Source organism: Tursiops truncatus, chromosome 1 (genome assembly GCF_011762595.2).
Source record: "Tursiops truncatus isolate mTurTru1 chromosome 1, mTurTru1.mat.Y, whole genome shotgun sequence".
Classification (NCBI taxonomy): Eukaryota; Metazoa; Chordata; class Mammalia; order Artiodactyla; family Delphinidae; genus Tursiops; species Tursiops truncatus.
The window spans coordinates 30477132-30503353 of NC_047034.1; the positions used below are offsets into that span (position 1 = coordinate 30477132).

The 26222-nt window shown below is 36.6% G+C and overlaps 1 protein-coding gene across 5 annotated transcripts in view; it reads left to right on the forward strand.

Moving 5' to 3' along the window:
- Positions 1-26222, forward strand: part of RGS7 (regulator of G protein signaling 7) — a 592608-nt gene that overhangs the window by 524793 nt on the left and 41593 nt on the right. The gene's annotated exons all lie outside the window — the stretch shown is intronic.

The window sequence follows — 26222 nt, forward strand, 5'->3', positions numbered from 1 at the left end:
TATTAGCAATGTATAAAATAACTATACAATTCAGGCTTAACTTGACAATTTACAATAGAAAATATATAACTGGCTATTAAAAAAAATTTTTTTTTTAAGTTTAACCTTTCTAGTCATAAAAATGCAAATTAAAACAAAGAGGTGCCACTTGTCTTCAATCCATTTCATTTAAAATTTTTAAAATAAATCATATGTAATCCTGGCAAAAGTAGTAGTGAGATAAGTGCTCCTAAAGCTGTGGTAGATGGGTGCATTGGTATTACCTTCTGAAAATAATTCAACAATATGAATACAAAGTTAAAATATTTTGCACAAGTAAGTTATCTGAAGTCATGCAGAGAAAGTGGAGTGGTTAAACATACAAGGATAGATAAAAATCAAAACTATAAATATTACACTTATGTTATAATAAATATTTAACAAGAAGGGATGGTTAAATAAGATGTGCCCACAAGGTGAGATACATAACTGTTCACAATGAGAGTTTCAAAGAGTTTTAAAGATGTGGGAAAAGCCTATGCTGAAATATGAAATGAAATTCTCTGTATATAAAATTATATGTAATATGATCCCAATTTTGTTAAAAAATAGACACCTAGAGAAACAGGTAGAGAAAGAATATTCCAAATATTGATTGTAGTTATTCTGGGATATTTGATATCATAGGTAATTTTAATTTCTACAGGGAGTGTGTCACATTTATACTCTGAAAAATTATAAAAGATAAAATATTCTTAGACCCTGTTAACTGACCCCTATCATCCAGGTGAAAGGAAGGCATGTTTCTGCCATGCTCTGAAATGGCCAAGACACACCTGGAGTATGGTATCCCGTCCCAGATACTGCATTCTCAAGGGTAATGTGTAGAAATGCTGGCTATCTTTTGAACAGGGTGAGCAGAAAAATGAGGGTGGGGGTAAGGCGCGGTGATAAGCTGTATGAGAATAAGTGAGAGGATCTGAGAACTTTAGCTTAGGACAGAGAAGCTAAATGCTATTACTCATCTGTTTTCAAGTGTTTGAGCAGCTGTTATCAGAAAAATGTGTGGCATTGTCTTACTGTGATTTGGATAAAGGAGGCAGATTTTGTCGGGATGAAGAATGTTCCCATCCATTTAATTGTCCCATGATGACATCACAGAGCAGAGAGGTCTCTGTCTTTTGAATAGTCCAGGGTTGTGGCATAAGGGTCACCCCTCCTGGGTCACTGCTTGGGCCTCCATGCCTAAGATTCAGTGCTCCTCATTAGAAGAAGGTGCAATGGGAGAGTTATTGATGAAAGGACTTCAGACTGAAATTGGAAAGCGTCACATTCCAACAAACTTAATGAAAAGAGACAGAACATAAAGTCCTTTCATCAATTCAGATTTTAAATTTGGCATATATTAGATTATATATGATAGTAAGCTCACTAAGAATAAAGGAGCAGGAGAGAGGAAAAGAGCTTGAGGTTTAAATTCTTGTTGTTGTATTATCAACAGTGATTGACAATTGATTGCACATTTCGCCCATGACCAAAGGCTGTTATTTTGCATGTGAAATTAGTATCTGATATTCTTTTAGCCAATGATTTGGAATTTAGTAAGACCAGGGTGTGGTTTTCACCCTTGTGAAAGCAGTCATCTAAAATGTCTCTATTCTGTTTAACCTCAAAGACAGAGATGTGATGTTTCTCTGAAGTAACTCCAGAAAGAAGGTTAGATGCATTCCCACAGAGAATATGATTGAATTTTTTAATATGCTCCATAATGAGCATGGATTGTCACATATTTTCCATTTCTAAAATAGATAAAGTGCTTTGAAATTTGTTGTACATTAAGAGACTGCTCCCTTTTCCTATCAGTTTAAAAATGGAATTGATTTTTGCAAACATACTGTTTTCTGGCTGTGAGGAGTGCTGTTAAATTTTCAAATAATTCCCATCATTGGCTTCATTAACTTAGATAGTGGGGATGTTGATAGTTTTAGTATTAATGTGGACCAAGAAGTTGCATCTTGTGTTTGAGAGAGTGTTTTCATCATAAAAATAATACAGTTTTTGTTATAATTATTTCATGTTTGGCTATCTTGAGGAAAACAATCCTCTAAAAATGTCTCTATTCCACCATGATAATTTCTGATGAGACTATTTTTTATTTGCTACATTAAGAGAAGTGATGGCAAATTCGATACAGATACATTCTCCAAGGCAGACAATATTTTCTCCAGAGAAAATATATTTAGTATCATTTTTCTGAGAAATCCTGGTCTAGAAACCTCTTAAAACATACAAGTTGTTATATTATCTTATTTATTCATATGATGTCTTACATTTTATCTCTTCTTTTTAAAATACCTAAAAACGTGCTAGAAAAAAAATTATGTGATTGTGAGGTTACTCTCAGCAACCTTCATTAATGTTCGATATTTAAGCACACTTACAAGGGTAACTACTTATAATCTAGGTAACCTAAAATTGGTCTTTTTTTCCTTCATCAAATCTCAAGTTCCTGAAAAGTGTCACTGAAAGCAATAAAAACCCCCAGAGATCCCTAAGACCGAATGATTTTTTGTGTGCCTTAGAGACAGGGGATGGTGATGTTTACATTGATGATACCCTTTTTTGTCTTGGTTGGTTCTTTAGCTTCCTTTGATTGTGAGGAAGGAGAGTGAGGTCCTGCGTACTTAGGCACCGTCCCCGTCACCACCCAACACACACACAGGCAGCACTGGGAGAACAAATACCTCAGTCTTCCAATGTTGGGAAAGAAGATGGCTATAGATAACAACAGCACCCAGAGAGCATTCACTGGGTGTCAGGCACTGTTCTCAGTACTTTATATAAATTTGTTCACCCAGCCTTCACAACAACCACAGGAAGCATTGTTATTTTCTCTTTGCCAATGAGGACTCTCAGGCACAAAACGCTTAAGTTGCACAAAGTCCCACAAGTGGTAAGTGGGGAGCCAGTATTGAACAGGTGATTTGCTCCAGGGCTCATCCTCTTCATCACGACACCTTACAAAGGGCCCCTCTACAAAGCTAGTATTGGCATGTAATATGATTGCTTATAAATTTTCTTTTTAATCCTTATATTACTCTTGTACGGGAGGAAGAATAATTTTCTCCCTACTCTCTGAGTTCCTAGCTGAACCCTCTGATAAAAGACGGATTAACAAGAAGAAAAAAACAAAGAGAAATCTATTAACATGTGTACCTCATATATACGTGGAAGATACCCAGGAAAAATGTGTAGCTCCCATGAGTTACACAGCGGTGGCTTAGAATTCAGGGTTAAATACCATCTTAATAGGGAAAGGGGAGAGGGATGTAGGCCTGTGAGAGAAGAATCAATGGTTTTTAGGAAAGATGACTGGTCCCTTAGAAGAACAGTTGGGGGAGGTATGACAGAGTTTGTCTGGGTTTGATGTTGACTTCTAGTCTCTTCTCTCATAAGAATCAGTCTTCCTCAGTTGAATCCCAGGGAGGGGATTAGCGGCAATTGAGTTTCTTTTGGAGGATCTGTCTTTAGACAAATAAGGCGAGTTGAGAGAAAGCTGCTTTAAATGCTATATCTCAAAATAATCAATATGCCAAAGCAAGATATTTTGGGGTGGGCTGTTCTACTATCCTTCACTCCTTTAGGTTTGCATTAATTTTTAGCCCCATTTCATAGATAAGGCAACTGAAGTTCAGATACTGAGTTTTCTTTTGTTTTCCCCTGGGACATGTTCTCCTTTAGGAGGAGCCAGGAATGAACCTTGGTCTTCTGAATTACATTCCATTGCTTCTTCCCCTAACTCGGCTGCCTGTCAAAGCCAGGCCCTGAGGCTAACATGACAGTTCCTGAAGGAAAGCAATTAGGGTGAGTTAGGACTTACAATAAACCAAGGAAAAGGAAAGGTATAACCTTTTCAATGAAACAATCTTAATTAAAGGCAAAGTAGATTAAATCTTTTAAACAGACATGCCTGTCTAGAAATCTCACACCACCGAGTATAATTATACTGGCAAAATTTAGAGTGAAGGAGAGGAGAGGAAAGAAGGAGTATTATCTTTGGATACTAGAGAGTCCCAGCACAGCAAGAAAATGGATGATGAGATAACACAGATTTTAAAAATGGGACGAAGGCATCATCCAGGTTGGAGATCTCACCTTCTACACCAGGATGTTTTGACTTTAGTATGTTTTAATATCTAGTAAGTCTCATCTCCCCAATCCCCATTGTGCTCCTCACTCAATGCTCTTCATTTTAGGTTTTTCCTAGTTATTTTTCCATTTGAATTTTGGAACCAATTTTCTAACATCAGAAAAACAAAAAACTTTTTGGCGTTTTAATTGGATTTGCTAAATTTATGTAAAACTTGGGAGAACTGACTTCTTTATGAAGTTAAGTTATCCTATCCATTTGACATATTTACTTTTGTGTCTTTCAGGAACATCTTTAATTTTCCTCATGCAACCTTTTACACATTTCTTGTTAGGTTTCTTTTATTTTGTTTTTAATTTTTTATTGATGTAACATTATTATAACATTATATGTTTCATGTGTACATTATATTTCAACTTCTGTATACATTATAGTACTCACCACCCCCCAAAGTTTAGTTTTCATCTGTCACTGTACAGTTGACCCCCTTTACAATTTTGCCCTCCCCCCTGCCCCTTCCCCTCTAATACCTGCTATTCTGTTCACTGTAGCTACATGTTTGTTTTTATTTGGTTTGGTTTGTTCATTTATTTTGTTTTTTTCTGTTTTGTGTTTTAGATTCTACATATGAATGAAGTCATATGGTATTTGTCTTTCTCTGTTGGATTTATTTCACTTAGCATAATACTTTCAAGGTCAATCCATGTTGTCTCTAACGGCAAGATTTTTAATCTTTTTTATGGCTTCTTCATTCATTCATTCATGGGTACTTGGCTTATTTCCATATCTTAGCTATTTTAAATAATGCTGCAATAAGCACTGGGGGGCAAATTTCTTTTCGAATTACTGTTTTCGTGTTCTTTGGGTAAATACACAGAGGTAGAATAACTAGACCATATGGCAGTTCTATTCTGAATTTTTTGAGGAATCTCCATGATGGTTTCCATAGTGGCTGCACCAATTTACATTCCCACCAATAATGTATGAGGGTTCTATTTTCTCCACATGCTCTTCAACACTTGTTATTTTTTGCGTTCTCTATAATAAATATTCTAATGAGTGTGAGGTGATATCCTATTGTGGTTTTGATTTGCATTTCCCTAATAATGAGTTATGTTGAATATCCTTTCATGAACCTGTTGGCCATCTGTATGTCTTCTTTGGAAAAAATGTCTATTCAAATCTTCTGTCCATTTTTTAATCAAGTTGTTAGGTTTTTTTTTTTTGATGTTGAATTGTATGAACTCTGTATATTTTGAATATTAACTTCTTATTGGATATATAATTTGCAAATATCTCCCATTTGGTAGGTTGTCTTCTTGTTTGGTTGATGGTTTACTTTGCTGTACAGAAACTTTTTAATTTGATGTAGTTTCATTTTTTATTTTTGCTATTGTTTACTTTACCTGAGGGGACATATGTAGAAAGTTTCTAAGTCAAATGTTTTCTTCCAGGAGTTTTATACTTTCATGTCTCACTTTCAAGTATTTCATCAATTTTCAGTTGAGTTTTGTGTATAGTGTAAGAGAATAGTCTACTTTCATTCTCTTTCCTGTGGCTGTCCAGTTTTCCCAACACCATTACTAAAGAGGCTGGCCTTTCTCCATTGTATGTTCTTTGCTCCTTCATATATGAATTAACTGTTCATATATGTGTGGGTTTATTTCTGGGTTCTTGATTCTGTCTCATTGATTTGTGTGTCCATTTTTCTGCCAATACAATGCTGTTTTGATCACTATGGCTTTGCAGTATAATTTGAAATCAAGGTGTGTGATACTTGTAGCTTTACTCAGGATTGCTCTGGCTATTGGGAAGCTTTTGAAATTCCATGTAAATTTAAATAACTTTTTGGTTCTTTTTCTGTGAAAAATTGTCATTGAGATTTTGATAGCATTTACATTGAATCTGTAGATTGCTTTAGGTAATATGGACATTTTAACAATGCTAATTCTTCTAACCCATAAGCATGGAATATTTTTCCATTTCTTTGTGTCTTAAATTTCTTTCAGCAATGGTTTTATTGTTTTCAGTGTAGAGGTCTCCTTGATTAAATTTATTCCTAGGTATTTTGTTCTTTTTGCTGCTACTGTGAATAAGATTGTTTTCTTAATTTCTTTTTCTGCTTGTTAGTTGTTAGTGTATAGAAGTGCAGCAGACTTTGTATATTGATTTTGTACCCAGAAATACTTGTTTATTGTTTCTAATAGGCTTGTGGTAGAGTCTCTAGGGTTTTCTGTATCTAAAATCATGTCATCCACAAATAGTGACAGTTTACTTCTTCCTTTCCAGTTTGGATGCTATCTATCTATCTATCTATCTATCTATCATCAATTGATTTATTTATTTTTGTGCCTAAGTGCTCTGGCTAGGACTTATATTACTGTGTTGAATAAGAGTGGTAGGAGTGGGCATCCTTGTCTTTTTCCTGATCTTAGAGGGATAGTTTTCAGTTTTTCACCACTGAGTATAAAGTTAGCTGTGGGTTCATCATATACGGTCTTTATTATGTCTAGGAAAGTTCCTTCTATCCCCATTTTTTTGAGAGTTTTTACCATAAATGGTTGTCAAATGATTTTTCTACATCTATTGAGATGATCAAATTTTTTTTTATCTTTCATTTTGTTAATGTGGTGTTTAACATTGATTGATTTGCAGATATTGATTCATTCTTTCATTGCTGGGATAAATCCCACTTGATCATGGTATGTGATCTTTTTAATTTACTGTTGTATTTCTTTGCTAATATATTGAGGACTTTTGCATCTGTGTTCATCAGACATATTGGCCTGTAATTTTCTTTCTTTGTGTTGTCCTTTGCCTGGGTTTGGTATCAGGGTAATATTGGCCTTGTAAAATATTATGAAGTATTCCTTCCTCTTCAGTTTTTTTGGAAGAATTTTAGAAGGATAGGCATTAAATCTTTGAATATTTGCTAGAATTCACCTGTGAAGCCATCTGGTCCTGGGCTTTTGTTTTTTGAGAGATCTTTGATTACTGATTCAATCTCCTTACTAGTGATCAGTTTACTCAGATTTTCTCTTTCCTCATGATTCAGTCTTGGAAGGTTGTATGAGGCTAAAATTTTCTATTTCTTCTAGGTTGTCTAAGTTGTTGACATATAGCTGTCCATAGTATTGTGTTGGCCAAAAAGTTCATTTGGGTTTTTCCATAACATCTTACCTGAACGAACTTTTTGGCTAATCTAATAGTTTCTTATAATCCTGTGTATTTCTTTGGTATCTGTTAATTCTCCTCTTTCATTTCTTTTTTTTTTTTTTTTTTTTTTTTTTTGGCTGTATTGGGTCTTCATTGCTGTGTGTGGGCTTTCTCTAGTTGTGGCAAGTGGGAGCTACTCTTCATTGCAGTACGTGGGCTTCTTGTTGCAGAGCACGGGCTCCAGGTGCGTGGTCTTCAGTAGTTGTGGCACATGGGCTCAGTAGTCATGGTGTATGGCTCTAGAATGCAGGCTCAGCAGCTGTGGCATGCAGGCTTATTAGTAGATCCATGGTATCTTCTAGGATCAGGGATCGAACCCATGTCCCCTGTATTGGCAGGTGGATTCTTAACCACTGTGCACCAGGGAAGTCCCTCCTCTTTCATTTCTGATTTTATTCATCTGAACTTTCTCTCTCTCTCTCTCTCTCTTTTTAGTGAGTCTAACTAAAAGTTGGTCAGTTTATCTTTTCAAAGAACCAGCTTTGTTTCATTGATCTTTTTCTATTGTCTTTTTAGTCTCTTTTAAATTTATTTCTACTCTGATTCTTTTTTTATTTCCTTCATCCTACTGAGGCTTCATTTGGGCTTCATTTATTCTTCTTTTTAACAGCTTCTTTAGATATAAAATTAGATTGTTTGAGATCTTTCTTTTTTCTTGAGGTTGGCATGTATTGCTATACACTTCCCTCTTAGTATTGCTTTTGCTGCATCACATACATATTGGTATGTTGTATTTTCATTTTCATTTGTCTTCACATATTTTTTAAATTTCTTTTTTGATTTCTTCATTGACCCAATAGTTATTCAGTAGTATGTTGTTTTGTCTCCACATATTTGTGACTTTCCCAGCTTTCTTCTTTTGGTTGATTTCTAGTTTCATACCACTGTGGTCAGAAAAGAGGCTTGATAGGATTTCAGTCTTCTTAAATTTATCGAGATTTGTTTTATGTCCCAACATATGGTCTATCCTTGAGAATATCCATGTGCATTTGAGAAGAATGTGTATTCTGCTACACTTGGATGGAATCCTCTGTATAAATCTATAAAAGTTCTTTTGATCTAACATTCCATTTAAAGCTGCTGTTTCTTTGTTGACTTTCTGTCTGGATGACCTATCCACTGGTATAAGTGAGGTTTAAAAGTCCCCTAATATTATTGTGTTGCTGTCAGTTTCCCCCGTGAGGTCTGTTAATAAGTGCTTTATATATTTTGGTGTTCTTTTGATAGGTTCATATATATTAATAACTATTATGTCTTCTTGATGAATTGTCTCCTTTATTATTATATGCCGTTCAGTTTTGTCTCTTGTTACCTTTTCTGACTTGAAACCTATTTTGTCTGATATGAGTATGGCTACACCCACTTTCTTTTGGCTGCCATTTGCTTGTCTTATTATCCATCCTTCACTTTGAGCCTATATTTGCCTGTAGAGCTGAGATGAGTCTCCTGGAGGCAGCATATAGTTGAGTCTTATTTTTTAATCCATCCAGCCACTCTATTTTTTGATTGGTGAATTCAATCTGTTTACATTTTGGGTGATTATTGATATATGAGGACTTAGGACTGCTATTTTAGCTTTTGTTTTCTGGTTGCTCTATATCTCCATTATTTCTTTTTCCTTGTGTTTCTATCTGTCATTTTGGTTTGGTAGTTTTCTATGATATTTTTCTCAGTTTCCTCTTTTTTTATGTGTCATGTTTCTGCTCTGGATTTATGTTTTGTGGTTGTCATGATGTTTGTATAAAACATCTCATAAATAAAATAACCCTTTCTCTGCTGATAACATCTTATCTTCATTTGCCTATATGGGTTCCATTCTTTTCACCTTCCTCTTTTATGTTTTTGTTGTCTCAAATTATCCCTTTTTATGTTGCAAGTTCATTACCAAATTGAAGTAGTTATAGTTATTTTTACTGCTTTTTTTCCCTTTAACATTTATGCTTTAATTAAGCATAAACTCTATTCCTGTATAGAGTTGCAGTTTTCTGATTTTATTTTTCACCTTACTCAATGTTTTGTGTACTTTTACCTTTCATTTCAGGTAGACTGCAGCTGTTTTCAGCATTTCTTGTAAGCCAGGTCTAGTGGTAGTTAACTCCCTCAGCTTTTGTTTATCTGGGAAAGCTTTTAGTTTTGCTTCATATCTGAAGGGTAAATTTGCCAGATTTTTGGCTGACAGCTTTTAATCTTTCAATTTTTTTTTTTTTTTTTTTTTTTTTTTTTTTGCTGTATGCGGGCCTCTCACTGTTGTGGCCTCTCCCGTTGCGGAGCACAGGCTCTGGACGTGCAGGCTCAGTGGCCATGGCTCATGGGCCCAGCTGCTCCGCGGCATGTGGGATCTTCCCAGACCAGGGCATGAACCCGTGTCCCCTGCATCGGCAGTCGGACTCTCAACCACTGCACCACCAGGGAAGCCCTAATCTTTCAATATTTTGAGTATGTTATTTCACTGTCTCCTGACCTGTAGAGTTTCTGCTGAGAAATCTGCTAATAACCTATTCAGGGTTCCTTTGTAGGTTACTGTCCTTTTTCCCTGGTTGCCTTTAAAATTCTTTTTTGTCATTGACTTGGCAATTTAGTATTGGAGAACGTCTTTTTGTGGTGAGGTAGTTAGGTATTCTCTTAGCTTTATGGACTTGTATATCCAGTTCCTTTCCCACATTTGGGAAGTTCTCAGCTATTATTTCTTTAAATAAACTCCCCATTCCCTACTCCTCCCTTCTCCTTCTGGGGTACCCATTATCCTTATGTTGCCCTTCCTAATGGAATCGGATAGCTCTCATAGAATTTCTTCATTTTTTTTTTAGATCGTAGTTCTCTCTTCTTTTCTACCTGTATCTTTTGTAGATTTCTTTCTTAGAGCTTACTAATTCTCTCTTACATATGTTTTGTTCTGTTTCCAATGCTTTCTAATGCATTTTTATCTCATTTATTGATTTCTTCAGCTACAGAATTTCTGTTTGGTTCTTTTTTAGAGTTTCAATCTCTTTGGTAAAGTGTTGCTTCAGTTCATTCATTTTATTCATGAGCACATTGCCCTGCCTTTCTGAGTGTTCTTGTAGCTCACTGAGTTTCTTCATGACAGCTATTTTTTTTTTTGACCACACTGTGCAGCTTGTAGGATCTTAGTTCCCGACCAGGGACTGAACCTGGCCTCCCAGCAGTGAGAGCATGGAGCATGACAGCTAGTTGAATTCTCTATCAGTTACTTTAAGTTTGGTTTCTGGAGAATTGTCATTTTCTTTTTATGATACTGTGTTACCATGGTTCTTCATGGTGCTAAATGAGTTGTTCCTCTGTTAGCATATTTGAACTAGTGAAACCTTTCTTCTTTAGGTAAAGCTTTTTTTTTTTAAACATGATTTTAACTTAACAGGTCAGTAATTGGAGGCCTTTCTTTGGTTTTTCAGTAGGTGGCACTATAGAACAAAGTTTAAGTTTCTGTTGCCTGAACTACCTCTGGTTATGGACTAGGCACTTTCCACCCTATACAGTCTCTGCCAGAAGTGTTCTCTGGTGGCCTTGTTGTCACTGCTTGTGCCTCCAGGGTCACTGGCACCTTGCTGCTGCTGTTGTTGCTACTGTCACTGGTGTTGCTGCCTGGGGCTTTCGAATGGCAGGCACCTCCACCATGTCCAGTGTCGCCTGGGTTGTCAGCTCTGCTGCTGCAGGGAGGGTGGGGGTCAGAGTCACAGGCACCTCCACGGCTAGAGGGATGGGGTCTCAGGCCCTCCTGCTGCTGCTTCTTGATTACCTGTGCAGCTGTGGCTAGGTTGTGCAGGAAGCTGTGCACCATCTCCCCTGCTACTATTAGGTTCTCTGGAGTTGCAGGTCAGCCTCTGTGGTCAGGGGGCCTGGATCAGCACCTCTTCTGCTCTTCCTCACGTTCTGCCTCCTCTATGTGTTCCAGTCTACCCACCTTTTGATGTACAGATGTATGAATTCTCTGGTGTCTTGATATGTTGGGCAGAGGAACATTTGTTTTGCTATGCATGTTTTGCTGGTTGTAGATTGAAGGGGAGAGTCAAAGGGAACATTTCATGCCACCATGATGCTGATATCACCAAAATGAGCTTTTTATTTTTTTAAATTTTTTTGTTGTTGTTATAAATGGAGTTTTCTTTTCTATTGTTCTTTTTTTAAAAAAAAAACTATGTATATAATTAAGAAAGTGTGCATTAACTGGTATCTTATATAGGTGAGATTTTCAAACATTTTTGTCTTATTACTCCTTTTCACTCCTAAAAACTATTGTGTATCCCAAAGAGTTTTTGTTTATATGATTTTTATCTATTGGTATTTACTACATTAAAGATTAAAACTGAGGAATTTTTAAAATATGTATTTGTTGACTCATTTAAAAAAGAAGAAGCCAATTGCATAATAAACTATTAGCACAATTTTAATGAAAAAAATTGGCATATTTTAAATACCAAAGGGAAAATTAGTGAGAAGAGTGGCACTATTTTACACTTTTGCAAATCATTTTCATCTTTAGCTAAATAGAAGACAGCTGTATTCTCATGTCTGCTTCTTCAGTCAATCCATTGCTATGTCACATATCATATAATCTCTGGGACACTCTACTGTACACTATTGAGAGAATGACAGTGAGAAAACCACATAATGTCATAGTATTTTTATGATAATAATTTTGACCTTGCAACACCCTTGAAAGAAGACTGCTGGTGTAGAGTGTTGTTGTTTTTGTTTTTTTATAAATTTATTTATTTTTTAAAATTTTTGGCTGTGTTGGGTCTTCGTTGCTGAGCGTGAGCTTTTCTCTGTTTGTGGTGAGTGGGGTCTACTCTTCATTGCGGTGCACGGGCTTCTCATTGCAGTGGCTTCTTTTGTTGCAGAGCACAGGCTCTAGGCATGTGGGCTTCAGCAGTTGTGGCACATGAGCTCAGTAGCTGTGGCTGGTGGGCTCTAGGGCGCCGGCTCAGTAGTTGTGGCGCATGGGCTTAGGTGCTCTGCGGCATGTGGGATCTTTCCGGGCCAGGGCTCAAACCCGTGTCCCCTGCATTGGCAGGCGGATTCTTTTTTCTCCTTATATCTATTAATAATATGTGAATTTTCTTAATGTGTTGTTTTCTTAATGTGATATTGAATTTTTTGTTTTTATCTATTTAGGACTTTTTCATGGACATTCAAAAGTAAAATTGGCTAGTATTAGATTTATTTTTTATTTCTGTAATGAAATATTTACTGTAAAGTATCACAATGGTATTAATTTTGGCATTAATATTTCCATGTTTCAGAAAAGCCTAATACATAATTATGTAATTTCTCTAATGTAGATATCTATGATGCGAGGTAGGGTAAAGCAACATTTTATCATGAGCCCAAATGATGGATTACACAAAGCTTGACAGAGAGAAACATTTTGCTCACTTCTATTCCCAATCCTCCAACCATGCATAAGCTCTACACACTGTGGCTTCTCTTCATTTATATTTTCCCCTCTCTCAAATGCTAAGGACTAGGGGGAAGCTAATGCAGCCACAAAGTTCGATGTAGTGCATCAAAAGAGTAACAGCAGCTAAAAAAGACGTAGCTCAAATACCAGCTTACTGCTTAAGTGTGTGATTTTACTAAATGTCTTCAAGTCTCAGGGTCCTCATTTGTTAAATGTGGATAATAATACCTACCTCATAGGTCCAGTGAGAACACATTGAAATAATATGTGTAAATTGCTTTTATGTACCTGGCACATAGTCATTGTTTAATAATTGGTGGTTGAAGTTTTTTTAGTAACCATGCTTTTAAAGGGAGACAAAAAATGCAGGAGTAAATGAGTGTAGAATAGTTGGCATTATACCTTTGACCTGGTTTAATCAGGGAAGACTTTTGGGGATCAGAAAAGCTTGAATTAAGGTTTGAAGCTTGAGTAAATGTATTAGTATCTATTGTCGCATAACAAATTGCCCCCAAACTTCACAGCATAAAATAACAAATTGTTTGTTTTTTTGTTTGTTCTGAGGGTCAGGAATCTGGGAGTTGTTTTCCTGGGTAGTTCTGACTTAGGGTGTCTCATGAGATTGCAATCAAGTTGTCGGCCTGGGCTGCAGTCATCTGAAGGGACTGGAGAATCTGCTTCACTCAAATGGTGGGCGGGAGGAGATGCTTCAGTTCCTTACAACATAGACCTCTACATAAGGATACTCAAGACATGGCTTCCCCATGACACCCCAAGATAGAAAGAGCCCAAAGTCAGAAACTTCATCTGAACTAATCTCAGAAGTATCATACCGTCACTTGCACAATGGTCTATTTGTTCACACAGACTAACTCTGGTACAACATGGGGACTATACAGGGTGTAGATACCAGGAGGAGGAGGTCATTAGGAACCATCTTGGAGGGTGAGTATCACAGTAGAATTTGGGCAATGGAAAGAAACAAAACTGGGAGGAAAAGAGAAAACTAGGTCAGACCCTAGCATGAACATCCCTGTCCTTGACATGGGTGACCCATGCAGATGCTGATGGAGCTATCTTATGGTAACCTCTAAGCAGGAGGTGGAGACAACAGAGCCCTGGATCAATGGAGAAGGGCTAACCCTACACACTTCTCCCAGTTGAACAAGGTGATTTCCTTGCCAAACCACCAGAGGAAGAACATGAAAGAGTAATTCCTAAACTAAAGAATGCCTCTTGCTACCCATATTAACCTTTAGGCAAGTTATGTATATGTTCTCAACTTTAATTTCCACATTCTCTAAGCAGAGCTATAATCTCTCTCACAATATTGAGCAAAGCAAGCTTTGAAAGTCGAGTGACAGGCATGAGGTGGTAATCATCCCCTTATAAGAAGATAGAGTCCTAACACATATAGTCTGCTTGCCCCTAACTATATTCAGCCAGTGCCAGGCATATAGCAACCTAATGTTGTATCATAGATGTATTTTGGATTCACCAGTGAATTAATAATACCTGCTCTCTCCCCTGCACACATCTTTTGAATGACACTCATTGGCGTAGTTTAAAAGGCACACAGGTTTTTTCTGTCACTGGGCTCTATTTGAGCCAATCAAGGGATCGATGGTCAGGTTCAAATCAATAGAACTTTATCAGCTATCACAAACCTCAATGATTTCTGGCATTGGCCATGCACTAAAGGTACTTAGCTGTTCAAGCTGTGCCTCTGTTCAGATGTACGTTTTTCAACTGAAACACATGTTTAATGTGTACCACATGGACATAAGAGTATAATAATACATGTGGATTTCTGTTGATGATGATAAGAATATTGAGTAGTACCTTTATGGAAGTATCTGATTACAAAAGCTTTTTGCATTCATTATGTCACTCATACTTTACAGGGACCTTGTAGGGTGGGTAATTATTGTCCTTAATTTACAAACAAGAGAAGCAAAACTCTGAGGAGTTTTGTTGACGATCATACAGCTAAGTCTCAATCTTTACTTATGACTAAAAGATGGGCATTTGCTCCAAAACTCCATGTAATCACTATTAAATAGTATGTAATCTTTCTTTGTCAATTCATAGTGTATATCAGGATATTTTATTGCATGAGGGTCAGCTTTGTGCACATTAACTAGTTTTTATTTTATATTACTGAAATGATTAATTGAGCTGTTCATTCGTTTGGTGGTCTAATGTGTCTTGCATGTCTGCTTGCTCTCTGAGGAAGGCATAGGACAGTATATGTCCATTGTCACAGCATCTCTGAGAGGAAGATAAATATTATCAGCCATGCTACGCTGCTGGGGAAAAAGCCACAACATGGAATGTGCCTTATAAGTACAACAGGTATAAAACCTAGAACCCCCCAGGTCTGATTCTGGGCTGGAACCAGCAGGTATAGTATTCTATAGATTGTAAGGGAGATGACTTTTAATTTTGTACCACATATAATTTACATGCATAATTTAATGTGTTCATTTGATACTTAAACAGTAGCAGAACTTTAATATATTTCCTAATATCTCCCTTGAAAGGTATCAGTGATAATCCTATTGCAACTTTTGGCATTGTCAGTTTTGTGGTGTCCATGAGAAACAAATTATATCAGAGTCAGTAAGAATGATGCAATTTTCTGTCCTTAATCCTCAAATCAGCCCATGTTCCTGATGCTGCCTTCTCTATCAATAGTCTGTGATCTTGTTACTGATTCTTTTAACTGTTTTAGAAAATCCAAATTGTGTTAATCCAAATTTAACTCTTACTTTGTGCTATGAAAAAATAATAGTGTTTCTCTCTCTTACTCTAACCTGTATCTTTGGATTGAAAAATATTTTGACAATGTGGCTATCATGAGCCTCTATGAATGAAATTACTCTTTTTTGCTCCCTGGTTATATCTTTTATCCTCTGTTTGCTCTTTCCATCCTTAAATAGACTTGGAGATACAGTGTCCTATTATTATGTAATATCTGATGCTTTTTACATGAGCCAAGTATAGAATAAAAACTGCTTTCCCTATTATTAAGTCAGTCCTTCTATAGCCAGTGGGTTGACAACTCTTCAAAATATTGTGCCTAGATTTCTGACCTATGTCTTCTGAAATGGTGAGAATGTGGATAATTGTTGGGGTGACGCTTAGAGCAAAGCCCTGTGGACCAACAGCCAACACTCAAAGAGGTGGGAAGAGTATAGTATTGATCTCAAGTACTGATAGTATGTATCCTTGGCAAGTGTCAGGAGGGAAGGACAACCTCTAGCTCCAATGAGCTACTGGGAAGCCAGCCTCTTGGACTATTCCTACTATAGCTGAACTAAAATTCAGTTTGCCAGTGGGAAAAGGTCAATAGGTAATCTTTTAAGTATATAGCGAGAAAGACAATAAATCAGGCAAGATGTTAACAACTGAAGAATATAAAAAAAAAAGAGTCGATATAGTCCTTTGAACCACTCTTGAAATTCTTTCAGTAGGTTTAAAATCATATGAAAGTTAAAATGTGCATACAGACACACACACATACACACACACACGCGTGTACACAGTCTGTAAGGGGATGACTGGGCAAACAAATGGGCTCAACCTGCCAGTATCCTGACAGAGCCAGTATGAGTGCTGATGTCAGAGAGAGAAGTTATTATTTAGGCTCTGTTTTGTTCTTTTCATTTACTTTTCCCCAGATACACAAATTGTACTGAAAAAAAAGAAAAGAAAGGCTGTGTTCTCTTAAACTGACACCAAGTATCTGTTTCAAATGAACTTTTTCTTGAGAAAAATAATTAAATTAAAATTTAAAACAATCTAAATTCATAGGAAAAAAAGTAAATCCCCTTTAAAACCCAGAAAGTTCTAGAAAATTTCTCCTCTACTCTGCTGTTTTCCCTTTTTACAATTGTATATGCTTCCTCACAGTCAAAAACTGGATTTTCAAAACCAATTAAATTTCATTATCAGAAACTCCAACATAAAGACATTTATCATTGCATATTTTCAAATGTAGCAGTTAGCCCTTGGGAAATGAAAAATTGAAGCTACCATTAATGAAATGAAATTCAAAGATATTAATCTGGTGCCTGACTTGATGTATCTGAAGAATTTTGAACTGAACGTACTTCTACACCCTTGTCTCCATCCCCACCATATAATAAGTCCCCCAATAGTACTTACTCATCTATTTATTAAATATGATATCTGGCCTTAAATTTGCTAAAGTTTGTTGCTTTTCAGTAGAGTTCAACTGGTTTGTTTTTAATTAGCAGTTTTCTCAGATCCTAATAAACCATCTGAAAGCATGGGAGAAGGACTCAATCCTTTGCTATATGATTGTTTTCTTTATGTCAAGATATACTGCTAATAATAATAACAGCTAATGTGTTTCCTGTGCTCTGTGTCAGGAGCCATGATGAACCCGTTCCACACTATTTCATGCAGCATTGAATTTGGTGCTGTTACTATTGCCCTCTCTGTGTAGGTGGAGACTCCAAGACTTGGAGCAGTTGCTTAACTCTTTTGAGACTATATACCCCATGATGTTAACTCTTTTGTAGTTGTGTTGTTTTGTTCTTTTTATATATTAGTATCATTTTTAAAAGTGGCATAACCCTTTAAATAAGTGACTTATTCAAAGATTTTCTACATTCTACAATGAATGATTCTTTTCATTGGGGGTCTTAATCTTTAATTTCTTAATAAAGAGCAATGGGGAACAATGATACCACAGTGAGTCTTTTGGAAATTTAGCTCTTTTACTCTAGGTCTACAACTCACTTTTTATGTATTTTTTATTGTAGTAAAAAACCCTTAACCTGAGATCTAGCCTCATAAAAATATTTAAGTGTACAATACGTTATTGTTGACCACAGGTATAATGTTGTACAGCAGCTTTCTAGAGCTTATTCATCTTCCTTAACTCAAGTGTTATGTTCATTGATTAGCAACTTCCTATTTCTCCTTCCCCCCAGCTCCTGGAAACAACCTTTTGATTCCGTGAATTGGACAATTTTTAGATACCTCATAAAAGTGGAATCATGTAGTATTTGTCTCCCTGTGACAGGTTTACTTCACATAGCGTAATGTTCTCAGGGTTCATCTGGGTTGTCACATGTTGCAGGATTCCCTTCTTTTTTTAAGCTGAATAATATTCCATTGTATGAGTATACCATGTTTTATTTATCTCTTCTTCTGCCAGTGGACACCACAATTTATTTATGTATTCTTTTGTCAATGGATACTTAGGTTGTTTTCACACTTTGGCTATTATGAACATTGCTACAGTGAACATAGGATTGTTAATATCTCTTTGAGATTCTGATTTCAATTATTTTGGGGGTTTTATGTTTTTCTTTATTTGCCCTGACCTCATCCCAATAAACCATTCCCAAACTAATCACGACTCCTGAGTGAGTTTTTTTTTTAAATAAACTTTGTTTCTTAGAGCAGTTCTACGTCCACAGAAAAATTGAGCAGAAAGTATAGATAGTTCCCATATCCCCCCTGCTCCCCACACACACAGCCACCCCCATTATCAACATCACCAGAGTGGTACATTTGTTATAATTGATGAACCTACATTGAAATATCATTGTCACCCAGAATCCATAGTTTACACTAGGGTTCACTCTTGGTATTGTACATTTTATGGGTTTGAATAAATGTATAATGACATGTATCCACCATTATAGTATGATACAGAGTAGTTTCACTGCTCCCCAAAATCCTCTGTGCTCCACCAATTCTTCCCTCCCTCTCCCCAACCCCTGGCAACCACTGATTTTTTTATTCTCTCCTTAGTTATGCCTTTTCCAGAATGTCATATAGTTGGAATCGTACAATATGTAGACTTTTCAGATTGGCTTCTTTCACTAAGTAAGATGCATATCAGTTTCTTCATGGCTTTTTATGTTTAATAGCTCATTTCTTTTTAGTGCTAAAAAATATTCCATTGCATACCTGTACCACATTCAGCTACTGAAGGACATCTTGTTTTTAAAATTTTTATTGGAGTATAGTTGCTTTACAATATTGTGTTAGTTTCTACTGTACAGCAAAGTGAATCAGATATACATATACATATATCCCCTCTTTTTTTGGATTTCCTTCCCACTTAGGTCACCACAGAGCACTGAGTAGAGTTCCCTGTGCTATACAGTAGTTTCTCATTAGTTATCTATTTTATACTTAGTATCAATAGTGTATATATATATATATATATATATATATATATATATATATCAGTCCCAATCTCCCAATTTATGCCACCCCCCTCCTTGGTATCCACATGTTTGTTCTCTACGTCTGTGTCTCTATTTCTGCTTTGTAACTAAGATCATCTATACCAATTTTTTTCAGATTCCACATATATACATTAATATATGATATTTGTTTTTCTCTTTCTGACTTACTTCACTCTGTATGACAGTCTCTGGGTCCATCCACGTCTCTACAAATGACCCAATTTCATTCCCTTTTATGGCTGACTAATATTCCATTGTATATATGTACCACATCTTCTTTATCCATTCCTCTGTTGATGGACATTTAGGTTGTTTCCGTGTCCTGGCTATTGTAAACATTGCTGCAATGAACACTGGGGTGCATGTGTATTTTTGAATTATGGTTTTCTCTAGGTAGTGGGATTGCTGGGTCACATGGTAGTTCTACTTTTAGTTTTTTAAGGAGCCTTCATACTGTTCTCCATAGTGGCTGTATCAATCTAAATTCCCACCAACAGTGCAAGAAGGTTCCCTTTTCTCCACACCCCCTCCAGCATTTATTATTTGTAGATTTTGTGATGATGGCCATTCTGACCTGTGTAAGGTGATACCTCATTGTAGTTTTGATTTGTATTTCTCTAATAATTAGTGATGTTGAGCATCTTTTCATGTGCTTTTGGGCCATCTGTATGTCTTCTTTGGAGAAATGTCTATTTAAGTCTTCTGCCCATTTTTTTGATTGGGTTGTTTGTTTTTTTGATATTGAGCTGCATGAGCTGTTTGTATATTTTGGAGATTAATTCTTTCTCCGTTGATTCATTTGCATATATTTTCTCCCATTCTGAGGGTTGTCTTTTCATCTTGTTTATGGTTTCCTTTGCTGTGCAAAAGCTTTTAAGTTTAATTAGGTCCCATTTGTATATTTTTGGTTTTAGTCTCATTACTCTAGGAAATGGGTCAAGAAAGATCTTATGCTGTGGTTTACGGCAAAGAGCATTCTGCCTGTTTTCCTCTAAGAGTTTTATAATGTCTGGCCTTACATTTAGGTCTTTAATCCATTTTGAGTTTATTTTTGTGTATGGTGTTAGGAAGTGTTCTAATTTCATTCTTTTACATGTAGCTGTCCAGATCTTCCAGCACCACTTATTGAAGAGGCTGTCTTTTCTCCATTAGGTAGGTTTATTCCTATGTCTTTTTGTTATTATTGTTGCAATAGGAAATGGGGCTGTTTCCTTAATTTCTGTTTCTGATCTTTTGTTGTTAGTGAATGGGAATGCAAGAGATTTCTCAGCATTAATTTAGTATCCTGCAACTTTCCAAATTCATTGATTAGCTCTAGTATTTTTCTGGTGGCATCTTTAGAATTTTCTATGTATAGTATCATGTCATCTGCAAATAGTGACAGTTTTACTTCTTCTTTTCCAATTTGGATTCCTTTTATTTCTGTTTCTTCTCTGATTGCCATGACTAGGACTTCCAAAACTATGTTGCATAACAGTGGTGAGAGTGGACATCCTTGTCTTGTTCCTGATCTTAGAGGAAATGCTTTCAGTTTTTCACCATTGAGTATGATGTTTGCTGTGGGTTTGTCATTTACAGACTTTCTTATGTTGATGTAGGTTCCCTTTATGCCCACTTTCTGGAGAGTTATTATCATAAATCGGTGTTGAATTTTGTCAAAAGCTTTTTCTGCATCTATTTAGATGATCATATGGTTTTTATTCTTTAATTTGTTAATATGGTGTATTACATTGATGGATTTGCATATATTGAAGAATCCTTGCATTCCTGGGACAAATCCCACTTGATCATGTTGTATGATCCTTTTAATGTGTTGTTGGATTCAGTTTGCTAGTATTTTGTTGAGGATATTTGCTTCTATGTTCATCAGGGATATTGGTCTGTAATTTTTTTGTGTGATATCTTTGGTTTTCATATCAGGGTGATGGTGGCCTTGTAGAACGAGTTTGGGAGCATTCCTCCATCTGCAAGTTTTTGGAAGAATTTGAGAAGGATAGGTATTAGCTCTTCTCTAAATGTTTGATAGAATTCACCTGTGAAGCCATCTGGTCCTGGACTTTTGTTTGTTGGAAGATTTTTAATTACAGTTTCAATTTAACTACTTATGATTGGTCTGTTTATATTTCTAATTCTTCCTGGTTCAGTCTTGGAATGTTGTACCTTTCCAAGAATTTGTCCATTTCTACCAGGTTGTGCATTTTATTGGCATATAGTTGCTTGTAGTAGTCTCTTTTGATCCTTTGTATTTCTGTGAAGTCAGTTGTAATTTCTCCTTTTTCATTTCTAATTTTATCGATTTGAGTCCTCTCCCTTTTTTTTCTTGATGAGTCTGGCAAAAGGTTTATCAATTTTGTTTTTCTTCTCAAAGAACCAACTTTTAGTTTTATTGATCTTTGCTATTGTTTTCTTCATTTCTATCTCATTTATTTCTGCTCTGATCTTTATTGTTTCTTTCCTTTTACTAACTTTGTGTTTTCTTTCTTCTTTCTCTAGTTGCTTTACATGTAAGGTTAGATTGTTTGAGATTTTTCTTGAGGTGATATTGTATTGCTGTAAACTTCCCTCTTAGAACTGCTCTTGCTGCATCCCATAGGTTTTGGGTCACAATATTTTATTATTATTTGTTTCTATGTATATTTTAATTTCCTCTTTGATTTCTTCAGTGATCTCTTGGTTATTTAGCAGTGCACTGTTTAACCTCCATGTGTTTGTGTTTTTTATAGTTTTTTTTTTCCTGTAATTGATTTCTAATTCCATAGCATGTGGTCAGAAAAGATGCTTGATATGATTTCAAATTTCTTAAATTTTCTGAGGCTTGATTTGTGACCCAAGATGTGATCTGTCCTGGAGAATGTTCTGTATGCATTTGAGAGGAAAGTGTATTCTTCTGCTTTCCGGTGCTATGTCCTATGACTATCAATTAAATCTGTCTGGTTTATTTCATCATTTATTTATTTGTTTTAATAAATTTATTTATTTATTTTTTTGGCTGCATTGCTGCGTGTGGGCTTTCTCTAGTTGCGGCAAGTTGGGGCTACTCTTCATGCGGTACACAGGCTCTAGGTGGCTTCTCTTGTGGCAGAGCATGGGCTCTAGCCACACATACTTCAGTAGTTGTGGCATATGGTCTCAGTAGTTGTGGCTCGTGGGATCTAGAGTGGAGGCTCAGTAGTTGTGGCGCACAAGCTTAGTTGCTCCGTGGCATGTGGGATCTTCCCAGACCAGGGCTCAAACCTGTGGATTCTTAACCACTGTGCCATGAGGGAAGTCTCTATTGTGTCATTTAAAGCTTGTGTTTCCTTATTTATTTACCATCTAGATGAACTGTCCATTGGTGTAATTGGGGTATTAAAGTCCCCCACTATTATTGTGTTACTGTTGATTTTCCCTTTTATGGTTGTTAGCATTTGCCTTATGTATTGAGGTGCTCCTATTTTGGGTGCATAAACATTTATAACTGTTATATCTTCTTCTGGGATTGATCCCTTGATCATTACATAGTGTCCTTCCTTATCTCTTGTAACAGATTTTATTTTAAAGTGTACTTTATCTGATATGAGTATTGCTACTCCAGCTTTCTTTTGATTTCCATTTTCATGAAATATCTTTTTATATCCCTTTACTTTCAGTCTTATGTGTCCCTAGGTCTGAAGTGGGTCTCTTGTAGACAGCATATATATGGGCCTTGTTTTTGTATCCATTCAGCTAGTCTGTGTCTTTTGGTTGGAGCATTTAATCCATTTACATTCAGGGTAATTATCAATATGTATGTTCCTATTACCATTTTCTTAATTGTTTTGTGTTTGTTATTGTAGGTCTTTTCCCTTCTCCTGTGTTTCCTGCCTAGAGAAGTTCCTTTAGCATTTGTTGTAAAGCTGGTTTGTTGGTGCTGAATTCTCTTAGCTTTTGCTTCTCTGTGAAGCTTTTGATCTTTCTGTTGTATATGAATGAGACCCTTGCTGGGTAATCTTTGTTGTAGGTTTTTCCCTTTCAACACTTTAAATATACCCTGCCACTCCCTCTGGCCTGCAGAGTTTCTGCTGAAAGATCGGCTGATAACCTTATGGGGATTTCCCTTGTTTGTTATTTGTTGCTTTTCCCTTGCTGCTTTTAATATTTTTTCTTTGAATTTAATTTTTGTTAGTTTGATTACTATGTGTCTTGGTGTGGTTGTCCTCGGGTTTATCCTATATGGGACTCTCTGCACTCCTTGGACTTGGGTGGCTATTTCCTTTCCCAAGTTAGGGAATTTTTCAACTATGACTTCTTCAAATTTTTTTCATGCCCATTCTCTTTCTCTTCTTCTGGGACCCCTATAATTTGAATGTTGATGTTTTATGTTGTCCCACATGTCTCTGAGGCTGTCCTCAATTCTTTTCATTCTTTTTTCTTTATTCTGTTCCTCAGCAGTTATTTCAGCAATGTATCTTCTGGCTCACTTATTCGTTCTTCTGCCTCAGTTATTCTACTATTGATTCCTTCTAGTGTACTTTTCATTTCAGTTATTGTGTTGTTCATCTCTGTTTGTTTGTTATTTAGTTCTTCTAGATCTTTGTCAACATTTCTTATATTTTCTCGATCCGTGCCTGCATTCTATTTCCAAGATTTTGGATCATCTTTACTATCATTACTCTGAATTCTTTTTCAGGTAGCTTGTCTATTTCCTCTTCATTTATTTGGTCTTTTGGGTTTTTACCTTGCTCCTTCATCTGTAACATATGTTTTTGTCATCTCATTTTCTTTTCTGGGTGGGGCTGTGTTCCTGTCTTACTGGTTGCTTGGCCTGAGGCTTCCAGCACTGGAGTTTACCGGCAGTTGGGTAGAGCCAGGTCTTGGTGCTGAGATGGTGACTTCCAAGAGACCTCACTTTGATTAATATTCCCTGGGGTCTGAGGTTCTTTGTTAATCCAGTGGTTTGGACTTGGTGCTCCCACCACAGGAGCTCAGGCTTGACCCCCAGCTTCTGAACCACGATCCCACAAGCCACATGGTGCAGCCAAAAAAAAAAAGGAGCATAACAGTAACAAAGAATAAAAAATAAAATTAATAAGTAAAAAATATATTAGAAAAAAATATATAAATGAAACAACAGCAAGGTAAAACAGAACCACAATAGAAAAAAAGAAACCAGAAAAGGCCTTGGCTGTGGGGATGGGGCTTAGGCAGGGGAGGGGCCTAGGCTCAGGACACTCACAGTTGGAAAATGCCCTGGGGGTGGGGCTGGGGCAGGGAGGGGCTTAGTCTGGGGGAGGCGGCAGGCCTAGGCTCAGGATCCCGAAAATGCCCTGGGGGTGTTGGGTGGTAAATTTTAGGCTCTGCTTGGCCAGAAGGGCCTCAGAGTGTGGAGGATCAGGCCCAGTACCCAAGCAGGCTCCATGGGGCCCGATTGGGCAGGGGAAACACTGGCCATGTTCCCTTCTAATCCTCTGATCCCCCAAGGTTTTCTCCCCATCCCTGTTGATTCCCTCATGGTGAGTGGGCCCCTCCAAGTGTGGAAACCCCTCCCCTTCCCCAGCCACCCCTCAGGGTACCGGTCCCATTCCTCCTCCACTTCTCCTTCCCCCTTGCTCTCCCCCATGTCCTACCTGGTCACTTGGGGGTTCCTCGTGTTCTCTTAGGTGTCTGAGGTCCCCAACCAGTGCCTGTTATGTGCCCTAGTGGTGAGGAGATGCAAACTCCACGTACTCCTACTCTGCCATCTTAACTGCACCCCCAGAAATTTTTAATTTTATTGAAGTTCAATTGATCAATTATTTCTTTCATGGATTGTGCCTTTGCTGTTGTATTTATAAAGTCATCACCAAACCCAACGTCACCTAGATTTTCTTCTATGTTATCTTCTAGGAGTTTTATAGTTTAGCATTTTACATTTAGGTCCATTTTTGTGAAAGACATAAAGCTTGAGTGAGCTTTTAAAAATCTAAAGCATACCAAGTCACTTTCATGTTTAAAACCCTCCAATGACTTCCACTTGTGTTTAGAACTGAACCAAAGATTTTACCATGGTCTATAATTTCTACCTAACTTAGCCACTTTCCACGACTCCAAAGTGTCATGGTACATTTCCCTCCCCTCTGCTACAGCAGACTTCCTCGTGCCTCTTGACATGTGGAATTCATTCATAAAATACATTGAAGTAGGATTACTTAATTAAGAATCTATAGCCAACAAATAAGATTGAGTAGGAATCAAATGAGTAAGTATTATAGAGGAATGTGAATGGAAGGAATTCCAGGGTAATTGCCACAAACAACTTCTTTCAGTCTGTGTTTAACGTTTAGTAAATTGGTGGGTCAGCAAGGCTGAAAGAATCAGAAGCTAAATCAATTGGCAAGTGCCAAAACAGAAAGAAAAGCTTGAATTGGCTCTTTAAAAAAATATCCTGAGGTTGAACACTTCAAAAATCTAGAATTACTTTGTATAAGAGTAAGGGATCATTTTAATTGAGGTACAATATACTGCAAATTGTGTTTTTAAAACTGGTACAGTGTTACAGAAGGACAAATCATTTTCAATAATTTAATTGTGTTTGAACCAATAATTAAATATATTCAAAATTTTAATCTTCCCAGAGTCATGTCTGATTTTTAAATTTCCAGGAATATGTGTATCCCTTACTGTCAGCTCTATATGCCACCTCATTCTTAAATCTCCGCTTATTTGTCACTTAGGACATTGTTTTGCCCAGTTACACATCAGCTACAGTTGATTGAATTTAAAGATAGTTGTTCTCCATTACTATTAATAGTGCTGCTCTTCACCAAGGATCCTGAAGATATCCTAAGTTATCCTGAAAACAAGTGTGCCTTCCACTACAACTAATAAAAATGCATTATGTCATGAGAGGAAATAAATGATTTTTAGATGCTTTTAAATAAAATATCAATAATGAAAGCAAGGGAGGGTGGGAGGGAGGGAGACGCAAGAGGGAAGAGATATGGGGACATATGTATATGTATAACTGATCCACTTTGTTATGAAGCAGAAACTAACATACCATTGTAAAGCAATTATACTCCAATAAAGATGTAAAAAATAAATAATAATTATAATAATGAAAGCAAGAATCCCAGCTTCTGTTTTGCAACTCATTAAGACACTTAAATGAATGCTATGGCAGTAATATTTCTCAATATTATGATCATTTTGCCCCTTCAAGAATGGATTCCAAGACATTAAATTCTACTTTTAATAAATAGTAGTATAGTAATATTACAGCACA